The 19,774-nt window shown below is 38.8% G+C and overlaps 1 protein-coding gene across 4 annotated transcripts in view; it reads right to left on the bottom strand.

Moving 5' to 3' along the window:
* The window catches only part of lmo3 (LIM domain only 3), a 44,198-nt gene that overhangs the window by 15,217 nt on the left and 9,207 nt on the right, over positions 1-19,774 (bottom strand). The gene's annotated exons all lie outside the window — the stretch shown is intronic.

Genomic DNA, 19,774 nt, shown 5'->3' on the forward strand with positions numbered 1-19,774 from the left:
AGATACATTTTAGTACCTTTTCGGTTTTGTACCTTACGGAAGTCATTCCCACTAGTGGTCGATGAGGGTACTGCAGGTGGTCCGTGGAAAGGCAAAATAAAATAAAATAATATTTTTTTACCTTCATTTTACCAGGAAATTCCCATAAAAAATAAAAAGTAAAAAGAATATGTAGGCCTATATTGATATAACATTTGTATTAAATTGTCAAGTTATTGTGCGATTACTAAAATAGCCTAGTGGCGCTCGGCCGTGACGTTAAAGTTCAGTGCCGTTATGGATCGGTGGATAGCAACGGGCTCTCTGAAGAGAAAAAAGACAGAGGCAGAAGTTACAAAAAATGAAGAGATTGACAGTGAGTCGGATGCATCTATGAGCCAGATCCATCATAAAAAAACAAAGAAAAGGAGAGTAAAGAGAAAATACTGCGAAAGCTATTTTGCATTAGGGCGCTTGAGTAAATAAATAAATTAAATATGTGGCAGCCGTTGTGTGCAGTAAACTTTCCTTTAACAAGCCTGTTGTACTGATGTGATAGCTAGTTATAGTTTTAGTGCTAGTAAGCCTATGTAGAGGTGCGGGTTAATTCAGGCAGGACTGTGTCTAGACATATTTTATTATGTGTTATGAAGTGGTCCGCAAAATGTTGTGATTAAAAATAGTGGTCCGCACACACAAAAAGTTTGAAAACCCCTGCCTTAGGGTACCGCCCCAGTGACAGCAGTGTACCTTTTTTTCTGACAGTGATTGGTGTACAAAATGCCACCTATAGAAATGTGTATTTAGTTTAATACATTAACTTTTGTGGGCAAGTATGGAAGACCACTTCATTTTAGAAAATGCATTGCCTTTGTTCAGTAAATTCTGCTTCCTGCTATTTAAATTTAAATTGAATTCATCTTCCTGTGGGGTGTGGCCAATTCAACTCAAATCCACGCTCTTGAATTGAAACAGAGCTTGAATTCTGTGCAACCCTGGTAAGATAATGTTTTTTATTAAATATATAATGGAGAAATAAATCTTTTTTTATTTTTTATTCCTGGCTCAGAGTCTGGGCGGGGGGTCCCGGGGCCTGTAAATGTGATTTTGAACAAAGCAAAGCGTAATGTTTATCTAAAACGTCAGGCCTGTATTCTTTTCACTTCATTTGTTTAGGTATTTTCTGAACATCAAGGGCAACAAATTAAGCATTGCTTTCTCCTTTCTGCACCTTTTTTTTCCAGGGAAAAGAGAAAGCATGATAACGCTGCCACCTCCAGAAGCATTTGAAATTCTGACAGTGGCTCCCTCTCTCCGTCTTGCTCCTCTCTCCCGCCGCCACCCCCGCGACTTCAATCGCTCTGGCCTCAGCGTGCATTCATCAGCTGCCGAATTAGAATTTGTTTCCTCACAAACCATTGATCATCGGCCTATTACCAGGCAAATGACAGTTAATTACCCACTACATTAACCACCGGGACCCGGGGACCGGCCGCCTGTGCCATCAGTCACAGTGATGAATGTGGCAAGTTCAGTAATGCGCGGCCGTTCTCGCGTCCGCCTGCCACGCTGAGAGCAACCCCTGGATCTCACTTCTCGGCACCCAGGGAAAATCTATGGCAATCTGCATAATTACAGGCTCAGGGTTAATAACAGACAAATGATTTGTTGCGTCTCGAGCAGCAGGCTCTTTTGCTGCTACCATGCAGCGCTGTGCTGTGTCTGCGGTTAGCGTCGCTGCTAACTTTAAACGTCTATGTTTTGGGTGCTGTGAGTTAAAAAAAAAAAGTTGATCTAAAGTTTAATCTTGAAATATTGATGCTCAAGTTACTGATGTTGTCGAGATGATTGATCATCGCATAAAAATATCAACTGTAAGGGGATCCTGAGTTAAAAACTTGATAATGATTTTATTATTTATTAGCATAAAAATGCATGCATATCATTAGTGTCTGTGTGAAAAACTATACCTGAACGCAAAAAGAAGCTGGAGTTATTTTGCTGCAGAAGTTATATATATATATATATATATATATATATATATATATATATATATATATATATATATATATATATATATATATATATATATATTATATAACTTAAAACTACAAAATACCCTAATTGCTCCATTATTGCAGTTCTCTGTCCTGTGTTAACATTTCCTATTGAATCTTATTGAAGTTTTGGGCCTCAATAGGCTTCAGGCTTGTCATAGACATGATTTGCTTTTCAGTTGTTTAGTACGGGATGAGACATCAGTCATTTTGGCGTATTTTTCCCGATTTTAGATTTTTGAGTTTTGTTCAACTAAAAATAAGTTTTGTCAGCATTTAGAAGTACACTAGCATTTAGATAACCATAAAATATAGTATACATGGATTAAGGCTACGTCTACATCTACATTAATCCCGATACATTTGAAAATCCTTTCCGTCCACACTAGTGTATTCAAGCTTTTTGCAAAAGTTTCTCATCCACACTGAAATGCCGAAAAACGCTAAATTCACCTTATGTGCATGCATAAAACCTCATAAAAGCTCAGTGAGATGATACAGCCTGAACAGACACAATAAAGTTTGCATGCTATTGTTCTGGCAGGATCGTTTTCTTTACCATTCACCGATGTGTCCAGGTCGCACTTACTCACAAGTATATGTTTGGTCTAAAACGCAGTTGCTCTCATGTTTTGCCCTCAGGACAGCAATTGCGAGTACATTTTGTGTCATATTTGTAGGGCTGCGATATGAAAAGTGTGCAAAGTAACATGTCTTTAGCAACAGTGTGAAAGTGAATAGCACATACTAGGCACAATAGCAGTTTAAACATACATATCTATCGGTTCAATATGAGTAATTGTTTTCAAATTTCCGTTTTCGCAGTACAAAAGCAAAATGTATTCGAAAGTGTATTCATCTGAACAAGGCAGAAACTCCCATTTAGATTTCATGTGCTCTTTAAATGATTGATAATGCACTATGATTATTAATAAAACTATTATTATTAATAAATTAAAAAAATTAATTAAAAAAAAAACTTTTAATATGCAGTTTAGTCCCAATGTAATTATAATTCTTTAAGGTAAATAGTTGTAATCACCAATTTTATCCCCACAAATCACAAAACCGTTCATTCGATTAAAAAAAAGGTATTGGTTTTGATTTTATTTGAGCTGAGAAGAAAATATGCCTTCCCCTGTATAAAAAAAGCAGGAGAAGGAGGGACTAGCTGGAACGGGTTGGCAGATGCTATCAGACGTGTACTTTCTTCAATCTAGAGCCTACACGTGTGATTTTCGAAGATTAAACAACTCTTGGGGCAAAATTATTTCAATTACAGCGGGCGTGACCTGGGAATTGTCTGTGGGATAAGATTTTCCTCCTTGAGTGCCCTGACTTTGCCTGGCTGCTGGCTCAATCAGTTCTAATCTGCACCTGGACTCTGATATCCTAATGATGAATTATGGGCCTCTTAGCTTTCCACTGCAGGGCAGATAGAACAGCTCTCCACTGACCTGTCAGCTCGCTTAGGCTGAGGCAGAGACCCGCGATAATTGCCCAGAAAGACCATGTGCGTGTTTAAAACTCATGAGCATCACATGAACATCCTTCACTCATTAGGCCATTCACTCTCTTCCCCTCTCTCTTCTCAGTAAAAGCGCAGCAAAGACGGCTTTTACAACCCGGGCGTGAGATTGAGCACAGAAATTCTTCCTGAAAGTAAAGGGTAATTGTTTTTTGACACCGAAAGTTACTGCCTCAACAGGGTAATTACTGTAAACAGCCCTCTAAGAAGACAACAACTTTAGGAATTGACTCGAGAAACTGCTATTATGAGGTAATAACATAGATGCTCGATCAGGAGATAAAACTCAGACTTTAATGGACTCCCGAAATACAATGGCGGTCAAATATTTTCACGCGTCTGTATATTCAATAAACAACCAAGATGAAAGGTGCAAAACTTCTTTCAAGTGAAAATCACAGTGAAACAAAAATAATTATGCCCTCACCACACAAAAACCGTCCAAAAGCTTTGGAGCGCTTTTCAGCAAGAAAATCTGGCAGAGGTGTGCAGGGATTCTGAGGGGTATTTTAAAGAGGGATGTAATGAAAGTTTTCAACCCCCGCAGGGCCCAGATGTGCACTTTGATAGGCACTTCTCGGTGCCAACCCACCTGCAGTTGCAAGCTGGGCACTGGGGTGTGCCACGCTAGCCCTGCAATTATCTGCACCAAACACGCTCAGTCCCACGAGCCATTGCTCTTCACAGCTAATTAAGCTAATCTCAACTGGAGGGGACCATCCAAAAACATAATGTGTCCAGGCGAATGATCTCAAAACCATTTAGCCCGACTGGAAATGCCAGCGTTGTGATCTTTACGTTCTCCAACGCAAGCAAAATGGTGGCTGACGCAGAGAACGCATTGACAATGTTTCGGAACTGTATTTACTAACAGGTGTAAATCTTACATTTTCTTATTCATACAATAGCAGTAAGAAGCTAATCGAATATGAACAAATCCATATGAACAAATAACTGAAGTCAAACACCGTTTCTATTCACCATTTTATCGCCACCCTTGTTTTATTAATGTAGAGTGCTTAGCATAGCTCAGGCTAACCAATCTTCTCTGGCAGTCCATTTTGTTTTATAACCAAGCTGTGAGTGAACTTTTGTATTTAGCACTTTAAACCAGGGCTAACAACCTTATTCTGCTGCTTTGTGGATCGAGAAAAGGGTTCCTGAAAGAACTTGTTTATGGCATTGCAGAGTAAATGTGTTGAGCTGTCGCATTAGGCCATTGTGTAGGTGTCGGCAAATTAAATGGATCATTCTAAAGGTCTAACTTCATAGAAAATGTTGAAAAGATGCATTGTAGCATATGTGGCCTTTGGTGAATGATAGTTATGGCTACATGAAATGCTTCAGAGCATACATCACCTAGGAGTGAATGTCATTTTTAGAGCATGAGCTAAATAACTTTTCGATACTCAAACTCATAATCTACTTGAGAGATGGTGACTGTTCAAAGAAGTTACAAGGTCTGTTGAAAAATGACTGTTATCTGTTCTTCTATTTTTTGAGTTCTTCTTCTCACATTCTGCCAAAGATTGAAAAGCAGGAGAAGAAAACAATACCGTCCTACCCCTGACCCCTTAGCTGAATCTCTGACTTTCCCATCAGAACAATTTAGCACGGAAGAAAAATAGAGGATTAAGTATTTGCACCTCTACTTCAAATTCGATCAATGGTGATTACAAGTGCCCATTTTGACCTCTCCACGATTTCAGATTACATGTGAAAAGCCCAATTTAATTACAGGAAGTCAAGAACACACACATTTGCAAGAATGGAGCATTATTGGCCACATAATTGCCAGACATGTGAAGTGAATTGTATTGAGGAGAGGTTAATGGTGGCAAAGCTTTTTTCCAAGCACAACATAGCAATTACAGGACGCCTTCAGAGCTTTTAACATCTCCACGCCATCTCATTTAACACAAAATAGAGGCGAGAGGGGACGCTGGATTTCTTTGTTCTGTAGCTTTATCTGTTAATTTATTTCCTGAGGAGGCACGACTTAAACCATCTGTTCCTCAGATGAGAATTTGTTCATAATATGGAGGCCTCCTGCTTCGAGCCGCTGTTTGAAATGTCACAAGACACGAGAAACTGTGAGAATGGGAGAATGAGATGAAAGGAAAAACATCTTGTTCCTTTTATGAAGGATCATAATCATTCGTTTGTGGTCAGAAACTGGACACTGTCTGAAGTACACAAGGTTTTATTTAAAATCAGCATTAAAGTAATTTGTCTTCCCTAATGTTTTGTATTTCTGACTGAAACAGCTTCTTGAATGAGCTGTTGCAGTGATCTCATGTAAGTGCCATCACACCACGTCATTAGAGAAGAGAAGAATGTCATTGCAAGAGGGAGGGGTTTTGATTAAAGATTGGGCACAAGAGTTAAAAAAAATGATGTGCAGAGATGAATCATTTATACTAAATACAGTAATATTCCAAAAGAACAAGAGTTGTCTAGTATAATGGGCAACAATTTTAATTTGACATTGCATAAAGAATGTTAATTTGCATGGCATGCATGTACATTACATTGAGTAGTTTGTTGTGCTTTATAAGTTGCTTTGCATCTAATTAAATATACATGCATTTATTAAAAACCCAACCATGGGAAATTATTTACTGTAACAGTGAACAGATTTGTTGTTATCTAGTAGCGATTTTTGCAACTTCAGTTATTATTAAAATCTTGTGTAGAGTTTCTATCTCTACTATGGTCGAGTAAGATTTTTAGTCCTAAAAAGCTGGAAGCCTATTATGTATCAGTGCATAATGTTAGGATTGCAGGATATTTAATGCTAGCTATGTGTAAAATATCTGTTTATTTATATTTTTTAATAAAGTATTACCTTTAGATCTTTATATGTTTTTGAATTTTAAGTAATTTTGCAAATGAATGTTTTTTGTTCATTTTTCCAGGATGCACTGCAAGCTTTAAGACCATCAGTACAAACGAAGCAACAAATAAATCCCTAATCAGTGATGTGTAAATCTGATTTTTAACCAAGTAAAGTTGACTGTAGGAAAGGTGAAAACCAACAGTGCCATGTTGTCACAGCACTAGATTTGTAGATTCCATCCGTGGAAAGGTCTTTAAAACCACCCTGATTAATTTTCCTTTCCTTTCTTTTACTGAAAAGGATAATTAAGAAATATTTAATGTAGGATTTTAATTAGACAGAATCCTGAATGCCGCCCCACATTGAGCTTGAGGGGTGTTTTTGTGGGCCCAATGATTGAAATGTTTTAATCACTGATAAAATAGATTGGATGTATTTTTTTCCCTCCCAGGAATTCCCACTGGCAGTTAAAATGAAAACCACCTTGATATTATTCAGAGTAAAGTAATTAGTAGAATGAAGATAAAGCCAAATGAACTCTTGATCAATACATTAACCGGCACCCCTCTCTCTCCACCTACCTCCATGTTTTCAAAATCAAATTAATTATACGCACTCCTCTCAGTATCAAAACCCTCTGTTGCTTTGTTCCAGGGACATATGGGTATCAGAGTAATGCGTTACGGACAGAAGCACCTACAGTTCCCGTGGTGTGATGCTTCTTTTTTTATGCAGATTTGTGGTAGAGAGAAGCGAATCAGTGCAAATGATCTTGCTATCCAAGCTTGACAATTGAGAGGTCTCTAATGAACAGACCAAGAGCAGACTGCTTTTTTAAATGAGAGCTTACAAAGGCCATGGGTCTGATCAAATCCAAATAGCTGGAATGAAGTGTGCAGGGATGACACAGTAACTTTGATTGGAGGGAAGATGCTTAGCTACTTTACGACAGCATGTTTTGCCAGTTATGTTGGTTCGTGTTAATGTATTGTCTCACTTTAGCGTACATTATTAGTTTTTGTGACCCTGCTTATACTGGTCAGTGCTATACAACAACAACATCAAAAGACTCTGCAGTTCTGTTCTCTCTCTGTCTTTGCATTTAAATAGCAAGTCCATGATAGCGTTTAGCATGCAATGTGCACAGCATTTAGAGTGCTAATCACAGTACAACAGCTCAACACTCTCTCAGGCAAAGATGCCATAAAGGAACAAAACGGTGTGTGCGATTGATCAGGATGTGTGTGGCTAATACAGGGCTAGGCTGAGAAAGCACAGGGCCTGTGAATTGCACAGACACAAGAGCTTTGACGCAAACGCTAATGCAGACTTAGAATTGGAGAAGGATTAAAAGCATATGGAAAAGTGGTGCAGATTCAGCACGATGAATGTGGAGGTGACAGCACTAAAGATGTCTTTGCCTGCCTTTCATCTCTTCCTCTCTGTTAAGTAATGCTGTGTGTATGCTCAGATTTACATGCACAGAAATAAATAGTAAAAATCATACCTTTAGGGGTACAACAGCTTGTCACTGGGGCAGTACCCTTATAAGGGCATCTTTGTATTATGTTTTTTTACCCTTAAAATGTGCATATTTGTACATTAGAGAAGCAGAATATACCTTAATGTACTAATATTCACCTTTTAGGGGTAACAAAGGTGTCCTTTTAGGAGCAGTGACCCAGTGACAAACTGTTGTACACCTAAAAGTAAAAAAGTTTCTGACAGTAAAGTGAAAAGGCTGGTTGTGATTTTAGGAATGCATTGTATATTATATCAGTATTATAAGAAAAGGGGGAGGACAGAAATAAAAATGTCAAGAAAAGCAATATATAAAAAAAACTAAATTGAAGAGCTAAACATCTTTGCAATAATAAAATTGAAGTCCAGTGAGGTGGACATCTTCTCTAGAGCATCAAATGTTGAAATAGAGCAACACAGGAAATATCCGACACATTTGCACGAGGGCTAGTGTCAGATGATTTGTTGAAAGTTGTTCATTCGTTTGGTGAGATGGACTTGTTTGTGTATGTGTCCGGTTCAAGGGCAAACCTGAGAGCCTCATTTGCATTCTTCTCTTTCTTTTGGATCTCTCATGAATAAAGTAGGGCGTTAAAACGGCTGCATTTACATCTCATTTTACACAAGCACAGTTGAGCAACTAGGTCTGACTGGTCTCACCCACACATTAACATAAAGCAAAAGATACTTTATTTTCAACTTAAATATAGGGGGGAACGCAACATTTTGTTTAAAGTCAGAATAATCAAATAATTTTGAGATGAGAAACCATTTAAAGTCTAGCAAGCAGTGCTGTTTAGGTAATGCATCTGTATTTCCCAATACTGAAAAATTCTGTGCCTTCTGCACTTTTCAGTCAGGCTATGCTTTGGTCTGCTGCTCTCGATAGAAGCATGTGTATTGATGTAACATCCACAGCAAAATAAGCCTGACCATGTGATCATATGAGATATTTTGGCAGATGCTGTGTGCCTGGAGCTGAGGGGCTGAGGTGAGGAGCATCCAGCAGCGTCTCACAGTTCCGCTAGGCAGCACACTAATTGAGAAGTCGCTCAGGGGTTGAGCGCAGGGGGCTCGCTGCACTGTGCTCCCTATCCAAATCAAGCCCCTGTAAGTGGGGCTGACATGGACCAATCACCATCTGGAGGTTCCTCCACTAAACCCCCACCACTTCTTGACTACCATGAAAGGATCTTCTGTTATCTTCCCCCTTCTTCATCTCCATAAAAGACTCATTACTAAGGTGGTGCAACTGAGGTGTCTGATGCCAAGCCGTCCTCACGAACTGCGGTGTAACTGTCGGTGAGTGGAGTTGACTGCCTTGTGTAGGTCCGTAGACCTGCCAGTCACACATAGATGAAGATGGTGTGTTATTCCAGAGTGAGCTTTGTTAGGAGAGGGTAACACATACATAGCATTACAGAGCCCTAAAGCAAGCATTTCAGAGAAGGTCTAAGGTTTGTGTTGGGGCTAGGGTGCTTTGTTCTGTTTGGATGTTAAACTTGCATGTGTAAGAGACAACCGTTGATGCTCAAGTTAGGTACTGAGAGGCCCTGTGGTCTCTTGAAAACTGCAAGCTTATCACAGTAAAAAGGACTGAAGCCTTCAGCGGCTCTTCAGACTAAAGGTGTAAGCATAGCAGACAGGACTGGAGAGAGGGAACTTGCTTGGAACAAGAACCCACCAAGCTGTACTAAATAATTGGTTGGTCAGAAAGTACGAAGGTGAGGAGTCGAATGCCTTAAACAATAAGTCCATTTTAGCCCTCAATGTGTTTCTCAGACCAAAAAAAAGCTTGTGGATTTACAGAATACGCCACATGCACTTGAGGAGAAAACAGTATACTGGGGGGTGTAGGTTTTCTGAGATTGTGATGCAGCCCAAATCAGGTTTACACCTAATGGCAAAGCACTAGCCAAAATAACTTTTTGTTCTTTTCGTCTGATCCTACAACAACACGGCTGTCTTTGTTACACTGCACAATTTGCTATGAATAGTTTAAAAGCTACCAGGCCATGCAAGATGATGCTTCAGAAGAATAGTGTTTATTTATTCGGCCTCTCTCTCAGGGCAGGGAATTCATTCTTGTCTTGTTTGCTGGATTGGGTCTGTTGCGTTATCACAGGTAAAAGAGGAGTTGGTTTTGGAGGGATTGTCCTAGGTTGGAGAATGAGCTGCAAGATTTTCAAATGGCTGTGTTGTGAGCCAAGATGGCGGCTGGCTTCCAAGCTCACAACCCAGAAACAAAAGCCGATCGGTGTCTGCCAAAGCTCTGGGGGCAGCAAAGGGGCTTGCATATCTCGGCGTGTCAAGCGACAAGGCTGGTTATCACACTCTCACATGCCGGCAGAGAAGAGATGCCAGCCAAGGATGCTGTGGCACTACCTCCCCGACCACAGCCATGCCAGGCCAGGCAATGCAGCTGCTTGTAAAAGAACACTGAATTTCAAAATTAGAAAGAAACACATGCTTGACAGTTACAGAACATACCAACCTAATAGAGCCTAAAAGCACAGATCTCTCGCTTACTAATGCTCAGTCAGGCCTGCCTAAAAGGATATACTTGATTTTCAATATTTTCCTTCCAACAGCAGATATAATATGTGGCCGATATTCTTCAGCCGCACCTCTGCTTAATCTATAAATCCGAGCGGATCATGGACTCACTAGAAGCAGAGAACAGCTCAAATGAGGTAATATATGCATGGAAATGACCTACGGCAATCCTCACAAAGAGGGGGCTGAGAAAGGTCAAATAGCCTCCAAACTGTGCTCAAGTTTAATTAAAAAGACAAAGACGAGCGGTAAGTTCCATACGCTCAGCCCAGATTATGGCTTCTCGTTTAGGAGAGCCAGGGCCTGGATTCTTTCAGGAAGCTCCCAGACCTCTTCCCAGAAGGCCTTGCGCCATTTTCCCCATTTCTTTTATGTCAATATAGAGCATTTATTAAGGGCATAAAGGTTAATCTCTGAGGAGCAAGGATATCAAATGGTTTTGAGCAGAGGAAAAAGAAATCCACATAAATGTCTGCTGGAGAAAGTTAAGTTCAAGGTGCAGGAGCGATCTCCCCATTGAGTCCAGTCAGCAGGTGCAGGATTTAATTCCGGCATTAAGCGACGGCCACAGTTTCTGAAAATTAATGTAACGTCAAGAGCGTTGGGAAAAATGAAGCGCCCATATGGTCGCAATGCCTGTGGAAGCGTTTTCGACAACGAGATGTATCACGACAACTATTTCAGGAAAGTCATCTCATCAAAAATGAAGCCTCATAAGAAAAAAGTTGACTCAAGCTTAATATAACCTCGTTCAACGGCTTTAGGGACTAATGAGAAAAGGGAATAATGAGGGTAAGAGCATATTTAGGTGCATGCCATATGATATTCATGCAGTAGAAACTTAACATTAGAACCTTTTCCGTCAATGTCACTATACGTTATTGAGGCCTATTGTCACTGATGCATGTACACAATGTCGTGAAAGTCTTGGCAGCCTTGCTTTCACTGTTTCTACTGTGTTCAAACCTTAGAGAACTGTAGGCATATACAAAGAAAAAGCAAAAAAAGAAGAAATCGATACAGCTGAATACGCTGAAAGGTACTGTAAGCAGCGGAAAAACAGTTCCTCCAGCGTTACGATAACAGATAATATCACACTCAGCAGGTAGTCATGTTTTAGAGCATGTATTCCTAAGCTAGCAGGGTGTTTTTCCACGGCCGACAATTTTAGCTGTAGCATGCATACACGGTATCCCCTGCTACTGCCAGGCATCATATATATAAAAATCATGACTTTCTGCAAACACATTTGTCTAATGCTTTGTGATTGTCCATCTTTTGCATGACTGTCTGTCCAATTTCACAAACTCTGGGACAAAGTAAACACATTAATTTGCCAAGTGCAAGCTAAGATATACAGTAGTACAACAACTCTAATAAAAACTCCAGTGAAGCGAAACGCATAAAAATAAAATCGCATTTAGAGATACAAAGCAATAAAATAAGGCAAACGGTGGACACTTAACTTCAGTGAAAAGGGCTCTCGCTTTCGTTGTTTTGTGGGGAAACGGTGGCAGTCCACTGCCATAAATCCACAGGGGTTCCTACTCTTGCTCTACCAAATCAAACTCATCTGAAGGCCCTGGGTGGCCCTTTCCTATCAGTAAGCAGGGTCAAAGTTGACAGTTAATCTAGCCTGGGCCTTATGCAGCCTGTCTACTTGTGGTACAGTTGAAGCCATCAAACATTTTGCTTCCCATAAATCCACAAAACAAATAGGACTTGAAAAACAGGCATCCCTCTTTCCCCTCCTTCCTCTCTTGGCTTATTACAAGGTTCCCATACGCAGGCTCAAGAGTGCAGCAGTGCCTGGAAAAGGTAGGGCGGATTAGGTCTTTATAGTCCTCTCCCAGATTAGATGGAAATCATAACACAGACCAGTGCACTGAACTCTGACCCCTCCAAAACCAATTTCATTTGGTGAGATTGGAGTGATGTAGCTGGATGTCTATGTGGTACAGTGGAGAAAATTAAAGCAGGATTTGTAATGCATTCAAAGCGAGAGTGCATGGGAGAGGAGGTGAGCACAAATAAATTGCTGTCACTACCCTCCCACACACATCTCCGGCACCCTGTTTCAGTTATAACATTCATTTTAATGGAAACTTGTTGGATTAGAGGTGGTGTAGGGAGATTGGAGGAACACTTATTTGGAATTGCTCTGACCACAGGAATGCAACTATGCCGAGAACGACAACATCCTCTATTTTAAAAAAGAGAGAGTCTTTGCCAAGATAAAAAATTGTTCAGAACTAAGATAATTTTAAATGTACCATGAGCTGTAGACTAATTGTGCCTCAGTATATCCAGCGATTTACAAAATTAGTTTGAAGGGATTGCTCACCCATACCATATAAGTGTTATAATTGAACTTTTTTTTTTAAATAATTTGTAATATAAAATTAAATTATATTACAGTAATAGTTATATTACTAAATTGTATAACTTAGGCATAGTTGAGTACATTTTAATATTTTAATTATTTGTTTTTCAGACATTAGAAGTGACTAAAAAAGGGCATATTTTATTTTATATCTATAAAAATAAATTTTATAAATTATTTTTATTGTATAAATAATTTACAATTTTATATATTATATTATATTATATTATATTATATTATATTATATTATATTATATTATATTATATTATATTATTAACGTTGTATAGACAGTACATTTGAAAGATTTAAGTAGATAGTATACATTTTTATTATTTTATAACTATAAATTAACTTAAAAATATATATATTTTATTATAAATAATTCTATATAATTTTTATTTTATAACTATAATACATATAAAAATATCGTATTTATTATATATAATAATATATACTTAAAATATATTTATTATATTTAATCATAAGTAAATTGTGGATTTAAAAATCGTCCTATTCCTCTTTTTATAAATTAATTAATGAATTTATTTATTTATTTTTAAAGTTAAGGCAACACAATCGGGTTGGGCGTTGGGGGGGAAATGTGACTAGAGGTGGAAGGGAGACATTCAAACACTCTGTCTCTGCCCTGTCCTGTTCTAATAGATAGCTTCGTGCTCTGGCAAAAGGTATGCTTAACAGTGCCAGGTGGTGACATCTTAATTTTTCACGGCTGGAAACATGGCCGTGCCCTACTCCCCAATCGCTCCCATGCATTATTCCTGCCTTAAGCACTCATCCTCTGGGGAAGCAGGGAGGGGGGATGGAGTATTGTTTTACAAGGCGCCCAGCTGCGGCCTAGTTGCTTGCCCTGGGTTCTTTTCAAGGAGTTGTCGTGGGTGACCCCCTCTGGCTGACAGTTATTAATAATAACACACAGCGGGGAATAGTTCACCTTGTGGCGGTGGAGCGGCCAGTGCTGTTTAGAGGCTCGCTGTGCCGCCTCCAGAGGCACGAATCATACAGGACGCTACGGGGGAACAAATAAAACAAAGTGGGCAAGCGCGTAAAAAGACGGTGAAATTCTTAACTGTAAACTTTTTCTGGGTCATTAGTTGTTGTAGTAGATTAACTACCTTGTATTATGTTATATTACTTTTCACAAACTCCCAGGTGCCAAGATAGGTGTTTGAAAAATACATTTTAAATTTAAATGTGCATTTATGTCATCAGTGCGGCTTAGTTTGGAAGTGTCCGAAATTTAAGATTAAAAAAAAAAATCTGTCCGGAAAGTTCAATCTTTAACAAGAATGCAAAAGTTTTCCTTGAGTCTCCCGTTCATTGTAATTGCATGGAAAAAGGTGACTCTTCATAATTTCTTCTCGTGCTCCCAGGAACATCATACAGGACGTGTTTAGAACAAACACGCAAATGATTCATTTTTAGACTAACACATTTTCTCTTCAGTGAAAAAAAAAAAACCTGGCTTGCACGAAAACCGGTCATCACAAGGTTTCATTTGCAGTATCAAAGACCAAAGCTCAGCAGAAAAAAACAGAAGACGGTGAGGGGCTGTCTAATGAGACGGGGGGGATAAGGAGGTAAAGTGTCCAGTGCCGCAACACCATTAAAATCTTCACCAGGAAGAAGCCCTTTTGTGCACGCTGAGTGCTCTGTTGTAACGAGTGCCGTTGAGACTGAACGCTATCCGGGCTGTGAGAGACGGCACACCCGCTGAATCCACACCTCAAGTGCCTGTGATCCCGCGGCACTAAGGGCCACTCCTATTGGAGCACCTCTCTATGAGGATTTACCTCCTTAAAGTCATCAATATTTCCTCAGAGTTCATAAGGCCAAACAGGTCTTGTGGTCTGAAAATGATGGTGGGATAAATCAAATCCAGTGAGCTATGGTTTGGACATTAAATACTTTCGAAAAGTTGCTCTAAAACTTTTTTTAAACAACACTTTGCTTATTGTTTTGAATTATTGTGGATGTTGTGACCAATCACAATACCTAAATTATATTTTCCCTTAACAATATGTTCCGCATCAACTTTCCCCATAATGGAGATTTAGATAATTGTTTTGTTGGATAATTAGACTGTTTAGCACTTTTGAACAAATGAACCGAAGATGGAAAAAAAAAATCACAAGACATTTAAACAAAAGTATAATATAAAACAAAAATAATTAGTTATGTTTTACATAACAAGGCTGTAATTATAAATGACAATACTACTTTCTTTTCTTTCTTTTAATATGTCTATCATTAGCTTTAAGAAAAAGCCATTCTTTAAAAGACAGGAAAGGGAAAAACAATTAGAGCACAGGTGCACCCACAGAAAGCAGCTTTATGTAGGGTGCAGAGTGTTTTCAAAAGCAGACCTTGCAAACGCGTCCCCCAGGGCCTAGAAATTTGTCAGCTAGAGATGGTGCTGCCAACAAAAGTAACACTGGATGCTCATAAAGAATCTTAATGTATTAAAACCAAACAGCATGCGTTTGAAGTGTTGTGTAGCATTTTAATCACACCGAAGTGAAACGTCTCAAAGTGAATGGTAAATTGTTATTCTGTCAACTATTTTGTTTTATTTGTTTTATGTGTCAATAAAGGATTTGATCTTAATAGTCTTTATTCAAAGAGCATATTTCACCTCCGTTTTATGGCAGTCGTTTTGCTGTAGACTAGAAATGGTCAGGGCACAGATTGGATTTCAAAACAATATTTATTGTATTAACCTGAATATACTTTATGCCTAACTATGCTAAAATGTCTAGTTAGATCTTCATGTAAAGAAGTTGTGACCAGTGTCTCACCATCTCATTATTACATATGTCAAATTCTTTGTTTAATAGTGTATTCTACTGCAGCTTTTAAAGCATTCACTAAATTAAAGCTAATAAAATAACTAATTCCATTGAAGCAATTTAAAGGCATAATATCTTTAAATACATAACCATCAAATCTTTTCAGATCACCCACCCTCCATCAGAGTACTATTTATTGGTGGATCTCATTTAGGGTGATGCATTAAACTTAAATCAGTAAATTGACACTAAATGCCCCTAAAAACACACTAATCTATATACGAGTCGAACTAGATATTTATTTACAAAAATTGCTTCAGTGACTTTTTTGTTTCATTTAGCTTACCACCCTTTTTTTAACTTTTTAGCTTGTCTAAACAAGCTTTTTAACTAAAATGAATCCAAATTTGCATTAACCGATTCATATCAAAGTTTATGTTAAATAGAGAACTGCTTGTCTAGTGTGTGTGTGTGTGTGTGTGTGTGTGTGTGTGTGTGTGTGTGTGTGACAAAAACCAGCTGTGAACCATTTTATCATGTACATGTAAAAGTTCCTTGAAAAGTATTTTGACAACAGCTAACCCACTGTCATGTTAGTTACAACACCGATTCTGGCTGTAAAACGCAAAGTAAAATACTAGCGAGGCTTTGTTTTAGAACTCTGTGTTTGCTATAACTGAAATCCTGCTTAAAGCCCTTTAGAGACAGAGAGCACTGCTCTGTTTGTGAACATCTGCACTGGTCATTAGAACGAGAGATGGCCTCAATCTTTCAGCTAGCTTCAAAACAACTGAAGAATACACAAGACAAACTACACCGGGCTGCACTGCGCTAGTCCCGCCGGAGAGACCAGGCTAACCTTTAACAGACAACATGGCAATGACTTTAGTGTCATGATGTCAGCTTACATACATTTGAGAATTATAGCTCTTATCAGCTGAGGGCGTAAACTAGAGCACAACTAGAGAACTTCTGAACTAAGAAGTTATGCATTTGTGACCTTTTCAAAATTACAAGGAGAGTGTTAGCAGAGGGAAAAAATGAGTATTGCACACCTGCAAAGCACCCCAAACATAGATTAAACTAAAATAGCTGATTGGACACAGTTTGTGTTGAGGTCCACATACTGCGATTTTTCAAATAATTTGTCTCTGTCTCCTTAGGTGGTGACTCTTTGGAGTGCTCAATGGCACAAACCCAAGTATGATACTTTTTATGTTTTCAAGGGCGATAGTAGCCGAACCTCACTTTGCATGGATGTGAAGAGCAACGATTGCATCCGAGGTACACTATTTTATTTATTTTTTATAAAGTATGTAAGCCACCTGCAGTTTTTAATACAACTACTTTATCTTGGCACCATCCTGTCGTTCAAAATGTGCATCCTAAAATCATCATTTCATCAATAATAGCAACAAAGTAATTAAAGTAATCTTTATCTGTAAGTGTGCAACCAAAATGAATCACAAAACCAATTCTGTTCGGCACAATTTGTCAAAGTTCCTGACTTTAAAGATTGCTCTCATTTTGTTGACCTACCGATAAACATATGGCACATCCATAAATGCATACAATCGCGTGACTCCAGATGCAAATACTGGATGAAAAGGTGAAAGATACATTTTTATGGTTAATTTCCAAAAGTTTACACAGCACAAGGTAGATGCGGAGCACAAAGTGCTTCCTGAATGAGGGGCGAGAGGGGGAAAAAATACAAGTTATTACAACCAAACCATGCTTTACATGTTGGTTATCTTTCACCGATAGCCAGCTTTCCATAACGGTAATAAATCCAGTCATGTTGACTGCTCTGTGAGTTTGCTTGCATTTACAATCTTAGTAAAACCACTGTAGAGGAAAATTGAAGTTGGATTTAAAAAAAATGAATGAATAGATAGATAAATAAATAAGTGGTCACCCTGCGCTGTCTTTAAAATGGATGCCTGAAATTTACAGTTTTCCATTAACTGATGCCTAACAGCTTCCCTCTCCCTGCTTGCATCATGGGCTTTCCTGTCTGTAACTACTTTCTGACAGGGTTCATTTCTGCCCGTTTCTCAACTTAAATGTGTCCGTCCTTTTTTGTCTGTGCCTTTTAACTTTATCGCTCCCCGCTATGAAATGTAACCGCATCGGCATAAACACTGGCACGCCGGTTATTACCTTTATCATCAATGGAGATGTCCGCACGGTATCAAAAGAATCATTTGTTGTTGATATGACAGGCCAATACCATTTGCCCATATTTTGAGAGCAATACCAGCATAGAGTCGGACCCGATAATGCTTTCCATCAATAATTACCTTCTTGATGCTTTGAATATGAATCCAATGATATTCTGTCCCCAGACCAAAACGATTTCTGCCTCTCCCTTCGACTACAAAAAAACCCCACATCATATTTGATAATACGTACTAAGGGAGACAGGTCCGGGAAGGCATAAATCTTTTTTTTTTCCTTATTTAATTTGTTTTTGTGTGTGTTGCGATAGGGATTATTATTTCTCAGCTGGTGGGATCACATCGCTCATGGTTGTAGACCCCTGAAGAATTCTATTAACCCTGGTTATGTCAGCCTTAATAACATGCCACACTGCTAAACAGGACTGGATTGATTCTGTGCGGACGTGGGGGTGGGGAATCTTGTATAATAAATCCAAGCATAATTTACTTGGAATAAGTACGGGCGAAAAAGAACACAGAACAAAGAGGAAGGGATTAACTCCATCTCTTATCTCGCCGGCACTAACTTAAGAAAATAAATAAGGAAACGATCCAATCGAGGGGAGTGCGTTGGAGCGCTCTGTAGAAGTGCCGATTGATTGGCTCGTCAATGAAGGCTGCTTTTTCTTTTGTTGTGTTGCAGATGTGATTTGAGAAACTGGGACCGTGCCATACTCGCCCCTAATTTGCCGCTGGCGAAGAGAGGAGGCGCGGGAAGACCACTCATGTGATGGCCAGAATCAAATCAATTCAGTCACCTTGAACTTTGAAGATGAAAGAATCACATGGGCGCCTCTCTCCTCCCTCGCTATCGGTGAGGTGTGTTGAAAATTGTTGAAAGAGATATTACAGAACATACACATGCACAAGAACCCTATCAGTTGCATCTAGTAGAAACCGTCACCGTACCATGAAGACTGATCTACATGTCTCCTAATGACACATCTGGTGCCATCTATCTCGTCGCCGTTGTTGTTTGAGGCACAAACTTGTGAGCGTTGCCGTGAATGAAGATGCAGTTTAGCAGGGCACAGTCAATGAGGCTTACTGCAAGATGGTAATCTCAGCCTGCCTCTGGCCCTCTGGCGATGCTTTACAGTCGCGTTTCCCCAAAGCCTGCTTGTGTACCGCGCCTAATGGAGACTCTCTCATCGCCCATGCCAAAATTAAATGAACTGTGCCATTTCAAAGCGCCTCCTGTCTACTGGAGCTTCTAGCACGCTCACAAAGCTGTGACTCCCTGGAGCGTCCCAATGAGCATTTACATCATTTTATATACATACGTAGCGCACACATGTGTGTGAGTTTACTAACATGAGCATGTGTAACTTTTAGGTAGAGACGCTAGGAGAGAACAAAACGCAGAGTACTGCTTCATGATGCTTTTATGAAATAATTATATAATTTATAAAAAAATATTGAAAAATGAACTGTGTAATATGCCGTGACAGCTAAATGATTTGAATGCATTAATTCCTAAAGTTCATGGAGATGCAAAGAATATTCTGCAATTGTCTTGGGTTAAGTGTGTGCACTTGTGATATTATATATGTAGTGTAAACTAGTAGTAATGCCAATTTGAGATGGGAAAAAAAACATATGTAATATTTATTTTTTCATATTATGTCTAACTATTTATTAATTAATATTTATTGAATTATATTTAAAATAAACATTTGTAACTTTTGCAAACACCACAAACCTCTTCAGTCACATCAAGTCCATTAAAACCAGCTTTAAGATTTTTTTATTTAAATTTAATTGTCATAAAATCTGGAGGATGCTTTTTGCATAATATTGCAATATTCTAGTCAGTTTGAAAAGTTTGAGTGGTGTTTTCTTTGGCCAGGATAAACCACATAAAATGTGAACATAGTCATT

The sequence above is a fragment of the Pseudorasbora parva genome, chromosome 20 (genome assembly GCF_024679245.1).
Source record: "Pseudorasbora parva isolate DD20220531a chromosome 20, ASM2467924v1, whole genome shotgun sequence".
NCBI lineage: Eukaryota > Metazoa > Chordata > Actinopteri > Cypriniformes > Gobionidae > Pseudorasbora > Pseudorasbora parva.